Source organism: Oncorhynchus tshawytscha, linkage group LG12, assembly GCF_018296145.1.
Source record: "Oncorhynchus tshawytscha isolate Ot180627B linkage group LG12, Otsh_v2.0, whole genome shotgun sequence".
Taxonomy (NCBI): Eukaryota; Metazoa; Chordata; class Actinopteri; order Salmoniformes; family Salmonidae; genus Oncorhynchus; species Oncorhynchus tshawytscha.
Genome location: NC_056440.1, coordinates 40215404 through 40222084, shown reverse-complemented (window position 1 = coordinate 40222084; position 6681 = coordinate 40215404).

The following is a 6681-nucleotide window of genomic DNA, read 5'->3' as shown; positions in this document are numbered from 1 at the left end:
CCAAGGTCGCCACGGTTATTTCTCTGCTGACTGGGCGGGCGTTGGAATGGGCCACGGCCGTCTGGGAGAGAGGAGAGGAGGAGCTAGATTCATATGAGGTGTTCATGGCTCTGTTCAAAGGCATCTTCTATCATCCCCCGGAGGGCAGAGAGGGGGTGGGCACTTACTTCACTTACTTCAATTACGGCAGGGGGACCAGACGGCTGCCGAGTATGCTCTCACTTTCCAGACAGTGGATGGAATGAGCCGGTGCTTCGCACACTATTCAGAAGAGGTCTGTGCGAGGAAGTCCAGACGGAACTGGCCTGTCAAGACCACTCCTTGGATGCACTCACTGCGATGGCCATCCGTCTGGATAACTACTTCAGGAGCGTCGGTACTCTCATCGCTTCTCTCCCTCCCTCAGTGAACACTCTGAATCAGAGCCTGAACCCATGGAGTTTGGGGTCACGCGTCTACCCGCGACGGAGTGATGCAGACAGAGACAGCTGGGGCTCTGTCTGTCCAACACTTCCCAATCCGGGATCCACAAGAGCAGAGGGACGGTCAGGTGATCTTCCAACTCCTGGGGCAGGAGTGAGTATTCCATCTTCATCACTTTCTGCTAAGCTCTTATTGGTGTCCATCACACTAGTTGACTGTCCCTTATATACTGTCTTCAGCATTAGTGGATTCCGGTGCCACGGAACTTTATATACCAGACCCTTGCCTCCTCTCTTAACATCATCTCATACCCTCTCTCCTCTCCTTTCCCGGTTCAAGCCTCGATAGTCGTCCATTAGGATCCGGAACTATCACCCAACCACTCACCCTCACCGTGGAGTCCATTCATCTGGAGAACATCCCCTTCTTCATCACCAGCACACCAGTACACAAGATCATCCGTGTGATCATCCATCTGCCTCCCTTTGCTCATCCTCAACGCCATAACCCCACCATCTCATGGTCAAGTATGAGAATCACAGACTGGTCACCTGAATGCTGGAGTACCTGCTTCCCCATCCCCTGTGGTTCCACATCAGTAGAGAGTCCTATGGTTGCCCTTCAGCCCAACATCCCGGAGGTATGCCAAGACCTGCGGGAGGTATTCTCCAAGACCCGCACCACTTGTCTTCCTCCTCAGCTCTCCTGGGACTGTGCCATCAACCTGCTGGCTGGGTCTGCTCCTCCGTGCAGACGCATCTATCCTCTGTCTGTGGCTGAGACCCAGGCCATGGAGGATTACATCCAAGAGGCACTCCAACAAGGCTTGTCCACACGTCCACTTCTCCTGCGTCGGCTGGTTTCTTATACGTGGCCAAGAAGGATGGAGGGCTACGTCCATATATAGATTACAGAGGACTCAATGAAATCACCACGAAGTACCATTACTCTCCCGTAGGTGCCAGCAGCCATAGAACAGCCCCGGGGGGCCCGGTTATTTATCAAACTGGACTTGTGGAGTGCATACAATCTCATCCGCATCTGGGAGGGGGATGAATGGAATACTGCATTTAGTATGATGCCTGGTCACTACGAGTTCTTGGTGATGCCATTTGGTTTAGCCAATGCTCCGTCAGTGTTCCAGGCATTCGTTAACGAGGTGTTCAGGGACATGTTTGGACACCCGGAGGAGGTTGTGTACATCGATGACATCCTGGTCTACTCGGCTACCCTAGAGGATAACATCACTCACGTTCGAGCAGTACTGGAATGACTCTTGGCTAACCACCTGTTCCTCAAGGCTGAGGAGTGCCAATTTCATCAGAAGGCTGTCTCCTTCTTAGGCTATCCAAAACTGTCCCCAGGGAGTGAAGATGAAAGACAATAACCTTATTGATGTGGTCAGGTCATGGCCAGTGCCAACCACCTTAAAGGGGTTACAATGGTTTTTGGGGTTTTCCAACTACTACCGCCATTTCATCAGGAACTTCAGCTTAGTCGCCGCCCCTCTCACCTCTCTCCTCATGGGTGGTCCCCGTAGGTAGGTGTGGAGCCCAGCAGCTGACGTGTCCTTCCGTCTACTCAAGGGATGTTTCACCTCTGCCCCATTGCTCAAACACCCAGGTCCCACGATTTCCTTTGTGGTGGAGGTGGATGCTTCAGAGGTGGGCTTGGGGGCAGTTCTGTCTCAAAGACTGGGTAATCCACAGAAATTGTATCCGTGTGCATATTACTCTAAGACACTGTCCCCTGCAGAGAGGATTTACAACGTCAACGAGGTGACGTGTAGGTTACAGCTTCCCAGTGACTACCGTATCTCACCATCTTTTTATGTCTCCCTTTTCAGGTCGGTGGTTCCTGGTCCCCCATCGACTTGGGAAACGAAGATCTGATGGACCCCTCGCAATGTCATCCTGCGCTTCACTATGCGCCACTACAGGGACATCATCTGGAAAATGGCCAAGGGCAACAAGTTTCTGGACGAGAAGAAGGTCCGCATCAAAGAGGCTCTGATGCCGTAGGATCGGACAGCCAGGGAGAAACTGTGGCCGCTTATATAGAAGGCACAACAAGAGGGAAAGCAGGCTGGGTTCAAGGGCCCGAACACGTTCTTCGAAGGAAGAAAGATCACTGGTTACTGATGACATGAACCACACTTGAACTGTGAGTACTGCCAAGAGTACATTTACAGTACTGCCATGGGTAAATTTACAGTTTGAAATACAATTTATGAACACTTGCCAACTAAAAAAGGGATTTGTTATCCTGTTAACCACCGCTACATCAGCTGAGCGTTGTTGAGCACTGTCAAGGTTTTATTGTTCACATTACTACATATGTTATCTAGTTTGTGTCTTTTTTTAATGCAGGAGTTTGTTTTCAACTCACTCCATATCGTTAGTCTGAATGCTAGGGGTTTGAGAGATCTTACGAAAAGAAAAGTCTTATTTTTACATTGTAAACGCAGTAACTTTCACGCCCTGACCTTAGAGCCTTTTAATGTCTCTATTTGGTTTGGTCAGGGTGTGATTTGGGGTGGGCATTATATGTTCCGTTGTCTATGTTTTTGTATTTATATGGTTCTCAATCAGGGACAGCTGTCTATCGTTGTCTCTGATTGGGAATCATACTTAGGCAGCCTTTTCCCCTTTTGTCATTGTGGGAAGTTGACTTTTGTTAATAGCACTATAGCCCTGTAAGGTTCACTGTTTCTTCGTTTGTTATTTTGTTGGCGACATTTTAAATAAAAGGAAAATGTACGATCACCATGCTGCACTTTGGTCCACTTCTTTCAATGGCCGTGACCGTAACGCAGCTTTAGTCTTTATTCAGGAAACTAATTCATGTGAAAGTGACATGAAATTTTGGAAGTCACAATGGGGAGACATGGCCTATTTCAGTCATGGTTCCAAACCATTCTGTGGTGTTTTGACACTTATCCACAAGGTTAAAGGTGACATTCTAGAATCCACATCTTCACAGGATGGGAAATGAGTAACTGTTCAAATGTGTATTTTATAATGTGTATGGACATGCTCCAAATAAGACCCTTTTTGCCCAATTTACCAGAAAATGACAAGATTTACCCAACAAATACTCAGAGGCTTTTCCAATTATTTCAGGGGATTTTAATGAAACATCTGACTCTGCTGATCGTTTTCCTCCTAGAATGAGTCAAAGGTCTCAAAATAGCAATAGCGTCACAACATTATGCAAGGATCTCTGTCTGATGCCTGTCGTGATTTCAATCCGGATCCAAAGGGTTATACCTGGACCAACAACTATGTCACGGAAATATAGAATAGATTTATTCCTAATTTCCCCCATTTTTGTTACAATTTGTTATAGATGTAGATCTTCAGTTGGCTCCCTTTTCTGATCATCGTTTGATTTCCCTGAATTTCCAGGCTACTAAAAAATCGAAAGGTATTCGAGGATAATGGAAATTTAGCCACACACTACTTAAAGATCCTATTCTAAAATTGTTAGCCAAATCAAATTGTTAGCCAAAGATTTTTTTGCAAGAAAAGACTTGGGTCATGGAAGTAGATGGGAATTCTTCAAATATAAAGTCAGAGTTGAAGCCATTGAACATGCTGAAGCACCTAAGAGCGAAATATTTAATGAGCAAGCTTGACAGTTTTCTTTTTTTTCAATTAACCAACAAAACACATTCCACATTCACAGATGTGACAGGCTTAACAAAATAAAAATAAAAAGTCTAATATAATAGTACATTTGAAAAAATTAAAATACAATTAAAATGAGAGATTAAGAAAAAAAGTATTTTTATTTGACTATCTATTTATTTTCCTTGGTATATACATACATACATACGCACACATACTCAAAAACAAAATTAAAATAAAAACACAAAAAAACAACACTTGCAGCAGCACTATCAAGGTTCTTATCAGCTATTTCTAGCATTCGCTGAGACGACGGGCCAATAATTAGTTTTTAGATTTTACAGTACCTTACACAACATGTATCTGCGCATTTCCCTAGTCACCCCGTTCACTCTGTCCAGTTTGAAATATAGTTGAGTAGTGGAGACCAGAGTCTATCAAACTTGGGCGGTCTCTTGTGGAGGTCATAAGTGAGCTTTTCAAGAGGGAGAAAGTCAACAATCTGGTCAATCCACATTTTAAATGTAGGAGGGGTATTAGAGGCCCACAATAGAAGAATACATTTCTTAGCAAAGTATGTAATAGTCATAAGCAAATTTTCTCTGTCAGGATCAAGAACAAAGTCCTGCTGGGCATTAAGAAAGATACACAGGGTCATATCAAACTGTACCTCTAGTATTTTCTGTGCAGCAGTATGTATAGATTGCCAGAATCTGGCAATCTCTCTACAGCTCCAATACATGCATATAGGTTCCACTTTCAGAGGTACATCTTTTACAGTTAGGAGACATATCTGTTTTCATTCTATGGAGTCTCAAAGGAGTATAATAAAATTTGTACAAAAATTTGTAATTAGATTCTTTCATTTTTACATTGGTAGAGGAGCAGTATACCCTGTCGCAAACCTCCGCCCATAACTCATCACTGATAGTCAGACCAAGGTCCTTTTCCCAGATTATTTTCAAAGGAGTAAAGGAGGAGCCTCCTTTCTCAGAAAGGAGTCTATAGATGTAAGATATTTAGCCTTTTAATGGATTGTGCTGTGACAAGAAGGGTTTCAACTTCATTCAACTGAGTTCTAAACCTCCTCTTGGAGGTAAATGAGGAAATTACATTTCTAATTTGAAGATATTTTAAAAAATTGGATCTTGGCACATCGAATTCACTGCAGAGCTCTTGAAAGGATTTCAGTGTAGTGGTTTTCTGATGAAATAGGTCTGAAAAGGTCCTGATTCCTAGAGGATGCCAAAGATTAAAGTTGGCATCCCTCAGGGCTTTTGGCAAATCTGGGTTGCCTACTATAGGCGAGTGAGAACATATTTGGGAGGAAATGCCCTTGACAGTTTTCTAAAGATAATCTATCTCAAGAAGAAGAGTCTGTTTTTAAATCTTTACAACTAGAATTAGAACAGCTTTACATGGATTTGGCAAAGGGTGCCTTTGTCAGATCAAGACCAAAATGGATTGAAAAAGGGTTAGAAACACTAGTTATTTTTTGCACTTGAAAAGAGAAACCAGAAAATGAAATCTATGTCACAACTTCCGCCGAAGTCGGTCCCTCTCCTTGTTTGGGCGGAGTTCGGCGGTCACCGGCTTTCTAGCCACCGCCGATCCACTTTTAATTTTCCATTTGTTTTGTCTTAGTCTTACACACTTGGTTTCACTCACCTAATTACCTGTTTATTATTTAACCCTCTGTTCCCCATGTTTGTGAGTGATTGTTTTTTGTAATTCGGTCCGTGTTTGTGGGCTATCATTGCTGCTTTATATATTTGTATGTTTTGAGTAAAGTACCTTATTACTCATACCTGCTGTCCTGCGCCTGACTCCCTACACCAGCTACACATAGGACTGCTACAGAATCACTCACTCGAAGAATGGAGTCAGCAGGATCAGATGCCCTCCCAGTTGCAGTGGAGGACACGTTCAGCAGCACGCGGCCATGTTGCAATGTCTGGGCACAGCCATGGATCGCGTGCTGCAAAGGATGGATCGTTGGGAGATAGGAGGTTTTCCAGCGCCTCCACCAGCCCCACTACAACAGGTCCCACTGTCCACCCCTCTTCCACCTGGTCTCAGCGGGATTCGACTCGTGCTCCCGAGGGAGTATGATGGGACGGCTGACGGATGTCAGGGGTTTCTACTACAGCTGGAGCTCTACCTGGCGACCGTTCACCCGGCTCCTTCGGGGCCGTGAGAGTGTGTCCGCCCTCGACTCCTGCCTCTCAGGCAAAGCCCTTGGACCATTGCGCAGAGTTCACCCGCCGCTATCGGGCAGTGTTCGACCACCTGCGTGATGGTCGAGCGGCGGGTGAACGTCTGTTTCACCTGCGGCAGGGAACGAGGAGCGCACATGATTTTGCCTTGGACTTCTGGACCCTGGCCACCAGCGTGGGATGGAACGACAGGGCCCTGATCGATCATTACAGGTGTAGTCTGCGCGAGGATGTCCGTGGGTAGTTGGCCTGACGAGACGCCACCCTCACATTGGACCAGCTGGTGGACATGTCCATCTGGCTGGACAACCTGCTGACTGCCCGCGGACGTCCGGATCGGGGCCTGTCAGTTCCATCCCCCAGCACCTCCGCTCCGACGCCCATGGAGCTGGGAGGTGCTGCACGTAGTGCTG